Source organism: Pristiophorus japonicus, unplaced genomic scaffold (assembly GCF_044704955.1).
Source record: "Pristiophorus japonicus isolate sPriJap1 unplaced genomic scaffold, sPriJap1.hap1 HAP1_SCAFFOLD_422, whole genome shotgun sequence".
Lineage (NCBI taxonomy): Eukaryota > Metazoa > Chordata > Chondrichthyes > Pristiophoridae > Pristiophorus > Pristiophorus japonicus.
The window spans coordinates 92873-110380 of record NW_027254113.1 but is presented as its reverse complement, the minus strand read 5'-3'; the positions used below and the strand labels follow the sequence as shown (position 1 = coordinate 110380).

Genomic DNA, 17508 nt, shown 5'->3' with positions numbered 1-17508 from the left:
TGGAACTTTATAAAAAGACTTGGGGAAAGTAATACGGATATGAGCTTTGGTATCGGCTTTGGTTCAGTGGCAGCATTCTCGACTGAATCAGGAGGTTGTGTGTGCAAGTTCGACTCCTGAGACTTGAGCATATAATCTTGGCTGACACTCAAATGCAGCACTTGGGGAATTTTGCAATGTTGAAGCTGTTGACTTTCGGATGAAATGTTAAATTGATGCTCCGTCTGCACCCTCGGGTGGATGTGAAAGTTCCCAGAGCATTACTCGAAAAAGAATAGGGGAGTTGCCCCTGTGTCAATATTACGATAAATATTTGAAAATGCTCATTGAAAACCTCTGTCTGTGAGAGTGGAGCTGCAGCCCATATTCTCACAGAGACAAAATCCGAATACTGACAAAACCAGGATGGCCGAGTGGGTTAGGCGTTGGACATAAAATCCAATGGGTGTATAGCTGCGTGGGTTCGAACCCCACTGCTGGTAAATCTTTAAATTCAAACCGATTTCCTCCCATCCTGCTCAGTTATACCTGAATATATTCTACTGCATTTATACATGTCGATAACTTTATAACATTCTCAACTGACAAAGAAATGGGATTATGCAATGTTTCTGTGCCTCACACTCTCTGTCTTAAGGGAGCTCTTTATGTGTTTGTGTTTGAGTCTGACTCACTCTGTCTGAGGAATTACAAGCTGAATTTAGGGAGCTGGGAGCTAAATTAACAAATAGGACCTCAAAGGTAGCAATCTCAGGATAGCTACCACAGCCAACTGCTAGTCAGAGTAGGATTCGCAGGATAGCTCAGATGAATGTGTGGTGCAGAAGGGAGGGCTTCAATTTCCTGGGACATTGGAACCGGTTCTGGGGGAGCTGGGACCAGTGCAAACCGGACGCTTTGTACCTGTGCAGAACCAATGTCCACAGGGGAGAGTTTGCTCGTGTTGTTGGGGAGGGGTTAAACTAATATGGCAGTGGGATGGGAAACTATGCAGTGAGACAGAGGGAAGTAAAATGGGGGCTGAAAAGTAAAGGTGGAGGGCAGAGAAACCCAAGGCAATAATCAAAAAGGGCCACATTGCAGCCAAATTCTAAAGGGACAAGGTGTGTTAAGGTAACAAGCCTGAAGGCACTGTGCCTCAATGCAAGGAGTATTCGTAATAAGGTGGACAGATTAACTGCACAGGCAGCAATTAATGAATATGATGTAATTGGCATCACGGAGAAATGGCTCCTGGGTGACGAAGGCTGGGAACGCAACATCCAGGGAGATTCACCATTCAGGAAGGATAGACAGAAAGGAAAAGGAGGTGGGGTGGCATTGCTGGTTGAAGAGGAAATTAACGCAATAGTAAGGAAGGACATTCGCGTGGATTCTGTGTGGGTGGAGCTGCGGAATATCAAAGAGAAGAAAACGCTAGTGGGAGTTGTGTATCACCAAACAATCGTAGTGAGTTTGGGGACAGCATCAAACAAGAAAGTCGGGATGTGTGCAACATAGGTACAGAAGTTATCATGGGAGACTTTAATCTACATATAGATTGGGCGAACCAAACTGGTAGCAATACGGTGGAGGCGGATTTGCTGGAGTGTATTCGGGATGGTTTACTTGACCAATATGTCGAGGAACCATCTAGAGGGCTGGCCATCCTAGACTGGTTGATGTGTAATGAGAAAAGTTTAATTAGTAATCTTGTTGTGCGAGGCCCCTTGGGGAAGAGTAACCACAATAAGGTTGAATTCTTTATTAAGGTGGAGAGTGAAACAATTAATTCTGAGACTGGGGTCCTGAACTTAAGGAAAGGTAACTTCGAAGGTATGAGACATGAATTGGCTAGAATAGACTGGGAAATAATACTTAAAGGGTTGACGGCAGATAGGCAATGGAAAACATTTAAATATCACATGGATGAACTTCAACAATTGGACATCCCTGTCTGGAGTAAAAAATAAAATGGGAAAGGTGGCTCAACCGTGACTAACATTGGAAAGTAAGAATAGCGTTAAATCCAAGGAAGAGGCATATAAACTGGTCAGAAAAAGCATCAACCCGAGGACGGGGAGAAATTTAGAATTCAGCAGAGGAGGACAAAGGGTGTAATGCGGAGGGGGAAAATAGAGTATGAGAGGAAGCTTGCTGGGAACATAAAAACTTCTATAGATATGTGAAGAGAAAAAAGATTAATGAAGGGAAACGTAGGTCCCTTGCAGTCAGATTCAGGTGAACTTATAATGGGAAACAAAGAAATGGTAGACCAGTTGAACAAATACTTTGGCTCTGCATTCACGAAGGAAGACACGCATAACCTTCTGGAAATAGTACGTGACCGAGGGGTTAGTGAGAAGGAGGAACTGAAGGAAATCCTTATTTGTCGTAAATTATGTTCGGAAAATGGATGGGACTAAAGGCCGATAAATCCCCGGGGCCTGATGGTCTGCATCCCAGAATACTTAAGGAAGTGGCCCTAGAAATAATGGATGCATTGGTTATCATTTGCTAACAGTCCATCGACTCTGGATCAGTTCGTATGGACTGGAGGGTAGCGAATGTAACACCACATTTTGAAAAATGAGGGAGAGAGAAAACAGGTAATTACAGACCAGTTAGCCTGACATCAGTGGTGGGGAAAATATTGGAATCAATTATTAAAGATGAAATAGCAGCACATTTGGAAAGCACTAACAGGATTGGTCCAAATCAGCATGGATTTATGAAAGTGAAATCATACTTGACGAATCTTTGAGAATTTTGTGAGGATGTAACTAGTAGAGCGGACAAGGGAGAACCAATGGATGTGGTGTAGTGGGACTTTCAAAAGACTTTTGACAAGGTCCCACACAAGAGGTTGGTGTGCAAAATTAAAGCACATGGCATTGGAGGTAATGTATTGATGTGGATAGAGAACTGGTTGACAGAGTCGGGATAAACGGATCCTTTTCACAATGGCAGGCAGTGACTAGTTGGGTGCCGCAGGGCTCAGTGCTGGGACCCCAGCAATTTACAATATACATCAATGACTTAGATGAAGGAATTGTGTATAATATCTCTAATTTTGCAGATGACATTATGCTGGATGGCGGTGTGAAATGTGAGGAGGATGCTAAGAGGCTGCAGGGTGACTTGGATAGGTCAGGTGAGTGGGCAATTGCGTGGCAGATGTCGTGTAATAACGATAAATGTGAGGTTATGCACTTTGGTGGCAAAAACACGAAGGCAGAATATTATCTGAATGGCGGCAGATTAGGCAAAGGGGAAGTGCAACGAGATCCGGGTGTCATGGTACATCAGTCATTGAAAGTTGGCATGCAGGTGCAGCAGACAGAAAGAAGGCAAATAGCATGTTGGCCCCATATCTTGGGGATTTCAATATAGCAGCAGGGCGGTCTTGCTGCAGCTGTACAGGGCCTTGGTGAGGCCTCACCTGCAATACTGTGTTCAGTTTTGTTCTAATCTGAGGAAGGACGTTCTTGCTATTGAGGGAGTGCAGCGAAGGTTCACCAGACTGATTTCCGGGATGGGAGGACATAGGAGGAGAGATAGGATCGACTGGGCCTGTATTCACTGGAGTTTAGAAGAATGAGAGGGGACCTCAGAAACATTCTGACGGGACTGGGCAGGTTAGATGCACGTAGAATGTTCCCGATGTTGGGGAAGTCCAGAACCAGTGGTCACAGTCTGAGGACAAGGGATAAGCCATTTAGGACCGAGATGAGGAGAAACTTCTTCACTCAGAGAGTTGTTAACCTGTCGAATTCTCTTCCGCAGAATGTTGTTGATGCCAGTTCATCAGATATATTCAAGAGGGAGTTGGATATAGCCCTTAATGTAAAGGGATCAAGGGGTGTGGAGCGAAAGCAGGAAAGGGGTACTGATGTGAATGATCACCCATGATCTTATTGAATGTTGGTGCAGGCTCGAAGGGGCGAATGGCCTATTCCTGCAACCTTTTTCTATGTTTCTATGTTTCTGTGTTTCAGGGTGCATGCATCTAATGGCCCAGTGTGTTGTGCCATTTCTTTCAACTGGGTACTATTTATTGAACCTGTAACTCGCCCGGTTTGTATCTGATCCATATTGTGTCTCACCTGACCAATCATCCATCTCCCATAGGCATGACATGTGTCTCTTTTCCTGTCCTCGGCATCGTCCTCTCAATTCCTGCTTATTTTGCTCGTTAATTGTTCGTGCATAGCCTTGCAATACGGATACACCCTCTAGCATTTTTTTGGATGTTTTAGATCCTAACTGTGATGATTGTATCTCAATCCTGGTCTGTTTCCTGATTAGTAACTCCGTTGTTCCCCTCAAACTATCTACACCTGCCTAGATCGCCTGTATATCTGGTGCATCTACTAGAGATGTCCCTCTAAAGTTAATACGTCATTCGCTGTAAATCTCCTCTGTCTTCCTTCTTTGTGTCTCAGCTTCTTGTGTTACTCCCTTGCTCCTGATGTGTCACTAGCTATTCTCAGGATTGTGTCTAGCAATCCTATTTACAAAGTTTTAGTCTTGTGGCTATTGTTTTCTGGCAGGTATAGGGCTGATTAATTTATGCTCACAGATAACATTTCATGCTGCACATTGTCAAATAACAACATTACTTCTGTTCCAGGTTTAACTACCACGCAGTTTCCCAAGGTTAATTCCCCTGGTTTACAATATTCAGGTAACATTTTTTACACATTTATCTTATGGCTTCAAGACAAACGCTCCGGACACTTAGATGCCGCCCCCTAGAGGCTGCTTTACGTAGTTGTTGTACCCTCCGCTGTGGTTAAATGCTTCTGGGCCCCCTCGGGGCGGCCTTGTAGCTTGTCCTTGTAGAATCGGAAGGACGGTGATAATCACGTTTATATTCTGTTGATAAAACACATCTTGGATATTCCAGGTTTTAGTTAGACTCTTACCATTTCCATTTCAACCGGATTTTCCTTTCACTAGCCATTGTATTGGTTCTGCAATTGCTGTGGTTAGGCACAAAATTCCTGCAATAGCTAACGAACCCCAGTTCCTTACACACCCCTCAGACTGGTTTTGGTCGGGGCATAATTCTAATGTCCTCCTTCCTGTCATTGGACATGGTCCGAGTTCCTTGAGATATTTCGTGTCCCAGGTACTGTACCACAGGTTGTCCGATTTGTGCCTGTTTAGGATTTACTTTAAATCCTGCTTTCCGTTATCTCAAATGTCTTTTTCATAACTAGAACAGAGTCTAGCACGTAGGCTTTGATAGCTGCTTGCTGTTATCTCAAATGTTCCAGTTTCAAAGCCTTTACGTCTCAGTTTCTATGGTTCTTCAACCACTGTATCTTAAGTCACAAGTTCAACTTATATTTTCCTTTGATCTAAACTGCAAAAGCCTGCCGTTTTAACATTTAATTTTTTTCAAAATTCCTTTTACACTTTCGCAGATAGCTCCCCACTTGCCCAGGAGTTTGACCTGATCACTGAAGGTATTTCTACATTGTTTCCAAATGTTATAGTTTCATTTCTTTTTTTTAATCGATCAGATTTAAATTTTTATGTTAAATGTATTTCATTTTGTTGTGTATTTTCTTAAACAGTGGTACTTGAAATCTTCACAACAAGATTAACTCTTCACTGCTCCCATCCTAATTTCTGCTCCCCTTTTGTAGTATTTGTATTCATTGTTGGATTATGAAATGTCAAATATGGTAATACTGTTTTTTAATCGGACTTATCATTTATGCTTATAGTGATTCACAGATCACAGAATGCAAAGTACTTGTTTTATAATTATGTGCCTGACTTCTGTTTTAGAAGCTGAACATCAAAAACTCTAACCTTTTGCGCTGTAACTTCAATTTTGTGATACAGTATCTCATAAATTTAATCTTTTTAAGCTTCAGCTTCTGACGCAGTATGTTTACTTTTATTAAAAGTCTTCCAAACCCAAGATTTTCCAATACAACCAAAATATTTATCAAGGAGAATCACCAGAAATATCTCAAAATCCCAATTCAAATATCGTATTGCCAATCTTTTATTTAAAAATCTTTTTACTGAGCTCGAAGCTTTCACATCAAGATTTTATACAAAGAAATATGGGGGCGTACTTCCTCAGCCCGCAGCCTTGAGACACCCACGCAGGCTTCTTTTTTTAAGGCATTACAATTTCCCTTCATCGTTCTTTATTTCATTCCTAGACTAAATGTATTGTCTTTCAACAAAATGTAATCAATGCATACGTGTTTTCTTTTGACAAGTGAGCGTGTCAAAACATTTTTTTTAAAACAATCGGGACCACACATATTTTATCTTTTGATCAACAATCCTATCCTTTGTGCATTTCCTAGCTCCATAACATATCATCTGAATAAATCCACATCTGCGTTTCTAAATTAAAATGTAATTCAATTCTCGGTTCACACTTTCTTAAAACTTCCCTCATACAGGACAACACTGCAAAGGGTTAAAACAAATTCACTCTTTCTGAAAAAGTGGGTGGGGCCATAACAACAGACAGCTCTACCACTTCTGAAGCAGGCTTTCAGACACCTGAAAAATTCATTAATTCCCACCTCAAATATTCCGAAGTTAAAAATCACACAAGCACTTTCATTCAAAGACAGACATTCACAAAAATCTCTCTTTATTCAACAAAGCTTATTGTTTGGCCGGCTCTATTTTTGTATCCCGACTTCACTTAAGAAAGTCACGAACAGTTTTTGTCATGGACTTCCGAAAAATATCTACTAAGCGTGCCTTCTGGCCCCCAATCAACCATTCATTTTCATCAGGTCCTAATCATAACCCTGTTAGTGGGGGGTACAAATTTTGGCCAAATTCCTCTGTCCATTCCCTTCAGTCATCTATATCTATTTTTATACTTACATCCTGTTGTCTTTTGTCACTTTCTCTGTCCATCTCACCTTCGGGTATCTTTCTATTCATCTTTCCGGCTGTTAAAATTATCTTTTTCCCTTCATCATATCCTGCCTTAACCATCTTCATGACCTTTTCAGATTTATCTCTCAGAAACTCTTCTGGTAGTTTATACCTCAGCCCTCCAAGGGCCTTGGCAGATTCCTTTGCCATTTCATACATTGGGGCTTTTTCCCCAGTTCCTGTTTTACCATCTTTACTTAAGCAGAACTTTTTAAACCAAGGCTTTTTACCGAGTGCTGTTTTTCCGCCTTTACTTATGCTGAACTATTTACACTGAGGCTTTTTCCCTGATATCTCGTATACGTACTTATTGTCCCAACACTTACAGTACTTATTTACATTGTCCTGACGCGCCCCTCAACTGGATTTACTGGCTGCATGGACTCTACCTCAGATTTGTTGGATCTCTGGTTACTTTGCGAGGAGAATTTCTCAAGGTAATTCTCTACTCACTCATTATTCGGTTGGTTTGGCTTTTTGAGTCTAATCTGCCCGTCCCGTAGATCCTGCTGACTGCACCACGTTGTTAGAGTTAACTTCAATCCACCACTCGGAGATACAAGCTGGCAGGTGAGCTACCCTTGAATGAATGCTCAGAGAAACTGCCAGAGACATCTTATTTTATACAGTTTCAGATTATGGTCTTACTTAATTACGCAAGTTACAATTAATATGTGCTGATTGATTAATACATGATTATCTGGTAGGTTGCTTCCTCCAATCTGGCCTCTATATGTTTAATTAGTAATTCAGGATACATGTTGTTATGATTCCTTTTATTTAACTTGTATCTTATTATAGAATTCAAATTCTATGTTATCTGTGTCTGTGCCCAGCTCCCAAGGCCTTTGGTCTATGAATTGGAACATCTGACCCTCTGCTGAAGGCATCCCACACATGCTTCCCACATTCTGAAAAACAGGCTGTGGGATCTATTTTAAAAATCTGCTAACTCCATTTTAAAAAATCACAATTATTATTATTAATTGGAATTACAATTTGTGATCTGCCCTTTCAGTCTATTATGGGGTATCTTATCGAAGGCCTTTCGAAATCTAGATAAATTACATCTAATACATTCCGTTAGTTTACGCTATCTGTTACTTATTCGAAAAATTCAAAGAATTTGGTCAACTCAAGACTTTCCCTTTTCTTATCCATGCTGACTATTCATTTTTGGTTTCTAGTTGTTCTTCCACTTTCTCCTTTAGTAGGGAATCCATTATTTTTCCTCCCAACGACGTTACGTTGACTGGACTTTAGTTCCTCAGACACGTTCTACCTCCCTTCTTAAAAATAGGTATTACATTAGGTATCTGCCAATCCTCCGGCACTGCACTTTATTCTAACGAAGTATTAAATATGTTTATTAATGCCTCTGCTATCTCTTCCCTCGATGTAATTTGTCCGAAGCCGGCATTTTATCCATTTTCGGTTTGATGAGTTTATATAATATTTTCCCTCTTGTTATTTTAAATGCAGTTATTTCATTTCTAATATCATCCAATGTCATGTCCACCTGTGTTGACTCCCTGATAAATACTGATGCAAAGTAATTGTTCAATATTTCTTCCTATCTCTGCCTGTGGACAACCTTCTGAGCCACGTACCTTGGTATGTATTGTGGATGTCCTCCACGCAATCATTATCCTTATCGTTGGGCAGGAGCAGTGTCTCATTCTCAGCCTCTCCTCAGTTCTCGCTACACGGCACTCAATCAGCCACGGACTTTCCTGAACCTGCGCTTTTCTGTGGGATGTGACTGTTTTCTGGATTAAATTACTTATCCTGTGTGTTTCAGAGTGTTCGAACTCGCACTCCAGCCCAATTACCCTGAGCCAGAGAGAATAAAGCAGAGACATTTCCTGCAGATGTGGGAATGTGGGACAGATTTGATGTCAACAAACTCACACACATTACAGTCTCGACTCATTGCCTGCCCTGCCATCTTTTGTTATTTTTTATAAATGTATTTGCTTATTTACACACTGAATTAATTTAATAACTTAGTTTTTATTCAATGGTTATTTATAATGATATTAATTAATTAGTAATTATAGTTAAATTATTAATTTAATAAAGTATTGTTTTTGCTCCCAGGTCTTAGTGTGGACCAAGCTTCGAGAAAAAAGGTAATACTCACCAAACGTTCATCTACCTGCTGTATTTTGGAGGCCAAAGCAGCACCTCCTTCAACCACTGTTCCCATTCAAACTCTCACCAAATTCCGTTTAATATCACTGTGCAGAACACACTGTGAATCAGCAGTTAGTGTTTAGTTTTACACCTTTGGAGCCACACACAAGTTACAAGTGCTGTCTCAGCTCCATGCCCATTGCTCGCAGTAATTAGCACATATTTAAAACTAACACTTACAGCTGACTGATAGTTAACTACCAGTAACAGGCAGTTTCTGCTAACTTCTGTTTTTAAAGTTCTAAGTTCAATTCAAAACGTTAAACTAAATTTCCCTTCTTACAGCTAATACTCAGCCAGACTCACCCCGGACTTACCACTGAATCTCACTTTCTCTACGTTACCAAGTTTACCACTCTCTTTGTGCACTCCGTTTAAGATCAGGATGTGATGATAGAGTAAGCACTGACATGCTCTGCTGGGCCGAAAGGGTCGGGGTGGGGAAGGTCGCTCTTTAAATTTGCAGTCCACAGGCTGACGGGCTGCTAACTCCCAGCACCCCAAGGGAAACCTCAGGGGAACCGCCTCAGACCAGTTTGCAGCCGCGAGCACCGAATGGCCTATTTCTGTGCTGCAGACATTAAGTAACTCTATGTAAGGTGATGTGTGAAAGAGAAGGGATGTCTGAAATGCGATTCTGGGTCAACCACAGACCAGGGCGTGGTCAGAAGGGCAGGTCTCTGATGTCACAATACTCAGGCACAGTGCCATGCGAGTTTCCCCGCTTTATTATATCACACATACTGCAATACCTAGCAACAAAGCTCGTTACCACCCTCCCTGAACACTGCATATTATCGGCTATGTTGAGCTCGGAGATTTTACAGAGAGTGAGGAGGAGCTGAGTGTAATGTGTGTCGAGTGTGTGCGGGGAACACTTCATCCTGCAGATCACCGCATTGTTCAGGCAAACTTACAAAGGAACGTTATAGTGGTGAATGTCACTGGAATATACTCCGTCTGCAGGAGACCCTTTAATCCAAAGATAGATTATCTGAAACAAGGATACGCCGCTATCACCAGGCGCTGGGGCTGCTCAGGTTAAACCCCACTGGGAGAAAAACACAAGGAGCCTGCAAAGGGATGAAAGCACTGATCTTTGAGCCTTTGAAACCTTCCCTCCCTGGCTGTTGTTTGGTCCCAGGCCATTTCCCCCCAGCTTTTCCTGGGAGTGCTGGGGACTGAGCGGCCCTTCCGCCCGTGGACTGAAAAGTAACAGAGCCACCTTCCCCGCGCCGCTCCCTTTGGGTAAACACATCCGACACGAGCCTGGCGGTCGTGAGCTTTATAAGCCCGTCCCAGGCCGCAGCAGACGTCTTAGCGGGGATAAAACCTGCAGGAGTCCAGCGGGACTGATCTCCGTGGACTTCCCCACCTCTATCATTTTTGTTAGTCGCTGAATCCGCGCGGTGAAAGATGAAAACAGGCCTCACTGTGTGTGTATCACAGAGATGAGCGGATTGGGCAGAATACACGTCCAAAACATCGTGTGATTCTTATTATTTAATAAATTTAACAATTACAGTAAAGGGATATTTCACCACATTCGTCAACTCTTCTCTGAATTTCGTCTGGGTCACGGCATAAATACATGTGTTGGTGCAGCAACTCAGGAGCTGAAGCATAAATCCCATTTCCTGTACATATCTAGGTAGAGATACAGGAATAAATTTTAACAAATACAATCGTTCAACCACAGAATATAACAGAAACACTGCCCATAACAGGATAAAATTGCCGGATATAACAAACAGTAAAATGATGGATTTCCTTCGCTTCTCCATCTCTGGGTCACTGGGACTCTCCCCACTGCTGTGGGCCCGGAGTCTCCTGCGGGCTCTGCTCGATACTAAAACCTGTCTGACAGTTAAAGTATTGAGCAGAAGGATCAGAACAAATGGAATAAACGGTGTTATAATATAATGAAGGAATTCAATTACTGCCCATGATAGTGACTCAGAGACTTCCCATGTAACAAAACAAAACCAGGGACCATTGGAAATCTGATACATACCTCCATACATAAAGTACCAGAAAGTGTTCTTTACACAGAACAGCGCACTCACTGTTCCCATAGCCACAGTCGCTGTTTTCTCGGTGCAATATTTGGTTTTGAGCTTCTGACAACAAATGGCTATACATCGATCAAAGGTAAAAGCAACTGTGAACCAGACGGAACAGTCTGTGACTGCGTAAAGCAGGATGGCATGGATATTACACACTTTACTCTTCCACATGAACTCAAACGCGGTTGAATAAAGAATAGAAATCTGCCTGGATATCAGGTCGAGGATAACGACCAGTAGATCCGCCGCTGCCATTGCCACCAGGTAACGGCTGACACACTTGGAGAGACCGCACCTTCCTCGAGACAGGATCATTATCGTCACTAAGTTCACTGCAAGAAAGAGAAAAACAGGGAATTTATATTTCAGATTGAGAGCAACATCAGCTGTCTCAAAGAATTATGTGTGAAATGTGTCAGGATTAAATGAACTATCCAATGGGACGTGTGGTGTTTGGGTCAGGACTGATTACACCAGCGGATGGGTCGTGTGGTGTTTGGCACAGGTATTGAAAGAACCAATATATGGGACGTGTGGGTGTCGGGGCAAGGACTGAATGTACCAATGGATGGGACGTGTGGGTGTTGGCTCTGGACTGAATGTACCAGTGTATGGGATGTTTGGGTGTTGTGACAGGGAGTGAGTGAAGCGGTGGATGTGATGTGTGGTTGCTGGGTCATGACTGAAAGGATTAATGTGTTGGACTTTTGCCAGGATGTTAAAGCGCTGAACGAGACTAATATATAACGCCATATCCAAGTCAGAGTGAGCAATAATTCAGCACAAGAAGCTGCGAGTTTGTCAATAACCTGTGTCCATTGAGGGGAATAGAGTCATTGTCCAGGGATGGGAATGTAGTCTGGGGACAGCGAGGGGAATGGAATCTGTGTCCAGGGAGGAGAATGGAGTTGTGGGTCAAGGGAGGAATGGAGTCTGTGGCCAAGAAAAGGAATGGAGTCTGTACAGGGAGGAGAATGGAGTCTGTGGCAAAGGTGGGGAATGAAATTTGTTGCCAGAGAGGGGAATGGAGTCTTTGGCGAGATTATGGCGGTTGTGTCGAAGGCTGAAGAAGATGACTTGAATTGCATTATGTATCGAAATCAGAATCTTTCCAACCATGTATTGAAAGTACACTTTGTAACTGGCTTAAGCTGACTTTCCAAGAATATTTCAAATAATCTTTAAAGAAGGGACTGTCGCTTTACAATAGACTAATGATGACCCATGTTGTATGATGTCACAGCGGATTTTCGAACGTGTCTGTTTACAGCTGGAACCGTGTCAACCTGCTGCCTTTCACCTGGTGTGAGAAAGTTACAGACTTCCAGTTGACAGAGAGAGTTTGAGACTGGAAATATCAAAATATTTCACAATATAGTGCTACATTTTGAATAGTTGCTACCGTGCGGCCCACACCGAGATCTCCTGAACTGTGGCTGAACAAGGGAAATAAATCAATTCAAGCACAACTGAACAAACATTTTACTGGAAGACGTATTGCAGTTTTAACCCTGTCCTGACCATCTGGAATTAGTGACTGTGAGGCAGAGCGGGAGGCGGTGGAAATTACGACAACTGTCTATAGCTGAATCATTAGTGAATAATGTCTCATATCTCAGTGTATTTGTGAAGGATCTCTCAACGCTGATTTCCACAGAGCAGTGTCATTAACAATAACCAGCGGTCCTTAAAACACGTATTACCGCTGAACACATATTTATTATCCAACACTGGGCATCAGTGCAGAAAGCTGACTGCAAGCTGTTCAATAATCTAATCGTTCACTAACATATCTTGTGTCAATAAAATCAAATTTCTGTCAAATCCTGTAAACCACTATCACTGGAAACAAGTTGCGGAAACAACAGACTATTTATTGAACTGGAAGCAGTGAGTCAGCAAATGATCAAACATTACATGACAGAAACTTCTGTGCATTGCCAGACTCAGAACAAGAGATTTAAATTGTGAAAACAACATACTGTTCATTGAACTGGGAGCAGCGAATCAGCAAATTATCAAACATTACATGACAGAAACTTCCGTGCATTGCCTGACACAGAACAAGAGGTTTAAATTGCGAAAACAACATACTGTTCATTGAATTGGGAGCAGCAAATTAACAAATGATCAAACATTACATGACAGAAGATTTTTTGCATTGCCAGACACAGAACAAGAGGTTAAAATTGAATACAATTAATAACTAGAACTAAAAGACAAGGACAGAAAATACAGAGAAACATGGGTTACATAATTAATTGCAGATGAAGGACTCACCAGGAACACCAACAGCAGCGAGGAGCGGGTAATAAATACGTTCCACATTTAAAAGTGCCCACAGGATCCTAAGCTCAGTTGGAATCTCCCAGAACATGATTTGACTTTCTGTGACCTCCAATGAGAACTGTTCGTTTTAGACAACAACTTCATTCAAACATTGCTACACAGGCTGAAAAAAATCCACATTTATAGCCTGAGTGAACTCTCCAGTGAGACAACTAAACTGCACACTGAAGGATATTAATCACAGTCACTGAATAAACAAGTTGTCCGAACCTTTTCTTTGCATCACTTTCAATTGCAAAATATCTTAAAAGCAACGTGGCTTTCAGATCAAATAACTTTATCCAAAACCAAGCACTATTGGTAAAAGCAGAAATAGTTAAGTCCACAGAATCACAGCATGCATGTGAAGGGAGCAGCTTCATTTAGGGAGTTTCTATTATTACTGAGATATAAAATAACTCTGTAATTTCAGATTTTCAATTCACTTCTCGGCGTAACACAAGTGAAATAAAACAAATGGAAGGATAGATTTCTAAGTAAAGGTCAGTAACATACATGGGGACTGACAGTACAGTGCTAAGTAAGGATACATTGGCACTGATAATACAATGGTCAGTAAAGATATATGACGACTGATCACACAATGGTCAGTAAAGATACATGAGAACTGATAATACAATGGTCAGTAAGGATACATGGGGACTGATAATACAGTGGTCAGTAAGGGTACATGAGGACTGATAATACAATGGTCAGTAAGGGTACATGGGGACTGATAATACAGTGGTCAGTAAGGGTACATGAGGACTGATAATACAATGGTCAGTAAGGGTACATGGTGACTGTTAATATAATGACGAGTAAGGAGACATGGGACTGATAATACAGTGGTCACTAAGTGTACATGCGGATGGATAATACAGTCGTCAATTAGGATACATGGGGACAGATAATACAATGGTCAGTAAGGGTAGATGGGGACTGATAATACAGTGGTCAGTAAGGGTACATGGGGACTGATAATACAGTGGTCAGTAAGGGTACATGGGGACTGATAATACAATGGTCAGTAAGGGTACATGGTGACTGTTAATATAATGGCGAGTAAGGATACATGGGACTGATAACGCAGTGGTCACTAAGTGTACATGCGGATGGATAATACAGTCGTCAATTAGGATACATGGGGACAGATAATACAATGGTCAGTAAGGGTACATTGGGAAGGATAATAAAATGGTGAGTAAGGGTACATGGTGACTGTTAATATAATGGTGAGTAAGGATACATGTGGACAGATAATACAGAGGTCAGTAAGGATACATGGGGACAGATAATGCAGTGGTCACGAAGGGGACATGGGGCATATAATATATTGGTCAGTAAGGGTTCATGGGGACAGATAATACAGTGGTCCGTAAGGGCATATGGGGGCAGATAACATATTGGTCAGTAAGGGTACATGGGGACAGATAATACAATGGTCAGTAAGGATACATGTGTGCTGTTAATACAATGGTCAGCAAGGATTCATGGCGACCTATGCCATGCAGATAGTCACACGCCATGCTATGGTTTATTTTGCTCAGAACATGGAATGGAGAGACTGGAGGTGAGGAAAGGCGATGAAAGGAGCAGAGAGGTGAGGAGGGGAGAAGAGAGAGATCAGGAGGCGGGAGGGGAGTAGGCGAGAGGAGATGAGTGTGGAGGAGAGGAGAGGAATAGGAGAGCAGAGGTGAGGGGAGGAGATGAGTGGAGTGGAGAAGACAGCAGAGCAGAGTAGAGGATAGAAGGTGAGAGGAGAGGTTGGAGGAGGAAAGAGAGAAGATGAGCAGGAAGGGGAGGAGGGTTTAGTGGAGGAGAGGATAGAGGAGAGGGGAAGTAGAGAGGAGAGCAGAGCAGAGATGAGTAGAGGAATGGAGAGGAGAGTTGATAAGAGGTAAGGAGAGGACAAGTGAGGCGAAAAGAGGGCAGAGGAGAAGATAGGAGAGGGGAAGAGAGGAGAGGAGGGGAATGGAGATGAGAGTGTAGGGGAGATAGTAGGAGAGGAGAGTGGAATAGAGGTGGGGAGAAGGTAGGGGAGAGAAGAGAGATGGGAGGGGAGAGGAGGAGAGGAGCGGAACGCAGAAGGGAGGAATGGAGTGAAGTGGAGAGGGGAGAGAGGATGCGAGGGAAGGAGAGTAGAGCAGAGGAGAGGGGAAGGGCGGCGGGAGAGTAGAGGAGAGACCATCAGAGGAGAAGAGAGGAAGAGAGTGGGGAGAGCAGGGGCGAGAAGAGATGAGAAGGGAGGGGAGGAGAGGGGAGAAAAGAGGGGAAGTGGGGAGGAGAATGGAGGGGAGAAGAGCTGTGGAGAGTCGAGCAACTGAGAGGAGAGTAGAGGAGATGAGAGGAGAGGAGAGAAAAGAAGAAAAGGAGAGAGGAGGGTAGTAGATTAGAGGAGAGGAGAGGATGAGACATGGGACAAGAGAGGAGAGTAGAAAAGAAGGCAGGAGAGGAAAGAAGAGTGGGTAGTGGAGAGGTGAGTAGAGCTGAATGTAAAAGAGGGGTGGTGAAGTTAGGGGAGAGGAGAGGAGAGAGAAGACAATGAATGAGAGGAGGAGGTGAAAAGAGGGTAGAGGAAAGGAGAGCAGATGGGAGGAGAGGGTAGGAGGGCAAGGAGAGGAGTGCAGAAGAGAGGAGTGGAGAGGGTACAGGAGAGCAGAGGGAACGAGAGGAGCGGGAAGGAGAAGAGAGGGGAGAACATCAGAGGACACAAGTTGAGGAGAGGAGTTAAAATGAAAGGGGAGAAGAGGTGAGACGGAGGGGAGAGGGGAGAGGAGAAGAGGGGAGAATTTAGGGGAGCGGAGTAGAGATGATTGGAGTGGAGAGGAGAGTAGAGATAGAAGCGACTTGAAAACAGGTGGGAGGAGAGGATAGGGGAGGAGAGGAGATGATTGGAGATGAGAGAGCAGAGGAGAGGAGATGAGAGGAGATGAGAGGAGAATGGAGGAGAGGAAAGGGGAGGAGAAGAGGGTCGGGGTGAGGGGAGAATGGAATAGAGGCATGGCGAAGGTAGGCGAGAGGGGAGAAAATGAGGACATAAGAGAGTTGAGGAGAACAGCTGAAAGGGGAGGAGAGTTGTGGAAAGGCGGGGAGATGGGAGAGGAGAGAGGAGAGAACGGGAAAACAGGTGAGGAGAGAAGTGGAGAGGAGAGAGGAGGAGATGGGAGAAGGGATGAGCCGAGTGGAGAGGATAGAGGAGGAGAGGGGAGAGGAGGAGAGAAGATGAAAGGAAAAGGAGGTGAGCAGAGGATAGAGGAGATGAGAGGAGTGTGGAGGAGAGGGGAGGCGAGAGGAGGAGAGTTGTGGAGAGGGGAGGAAAAGAGGGACGAGCGGAGAGAGGAGGGTAGAGATGAGCAGGGAGGGGACGAGAGTGTAGGGGAGGAGAGGTGAGAAGAAAGCAGAGCAGGGGAGAGTAGAGGAATGGAGAGTAGATGTGATGAGAGGAGAGGAGAGGAAATTGGAGTGAAGAGGGGAGGGGATTAGAGGAGAGGACTGGGCAGGGGTCAGGAGTGGGTAGGGGCGAGGATAGGAGAGGAGAATAGAGTAGAGGAGGGGAGAAGGCAGGGGAGAGGAGAGGAGACGAGCATAGAAGAGATGTGAGGAGAGAGGAGAGGAGAGGGGAGGGGTGAGGAGGGGAGGTGTTGGGGTAAAAATGAGGCTTCTCTCCTTTAAGGTGGACTAACTGATGTAGTTAAACGACATCTCGCCCAGCTTCCCACTGTTTTACGACCAAGGAAGTAAACAAACGAAACCTCAGGTTTATTGGTTTTATTACGAGCAATGCACGGGAAGGTTCAATCTTGGAACCTCTGAAATAGAAGGGTTTTCAAGCATAATTTATACAGGTGTTGGAGAGGAGCTTTTCTCCTGAAAAATCATCGATAGTTCTATTGCTATTAGCGAAGTTACATTGATTTGTTGACTCTTATCAGACGGGCTCTGAGTGGTACATGAAACTGCCCATCTCTCATCTTTGTTTTGTTCCATTTTGCCCTCTACCCCAGTC

At 43.4% G+C, this 17508-nt stretch overlaps 1 non-coding gene across 1 annotated transcript; it reads left to right on the top strand.

Annotated features, from left to right (window-relative positions):
- Positions 1–399: 399 nt before the first annotated feature.
- On the top strand, positions 400–482 carry trnal-uaa (transfer RNA leucine (anticodon UAA)). Its single transcript has one exon. It is a non-coding gene; the product is annotated as a tRNA-Leu (tRNA).
- Positions 483–17508: the final 17026 nt, after the last annotated feature.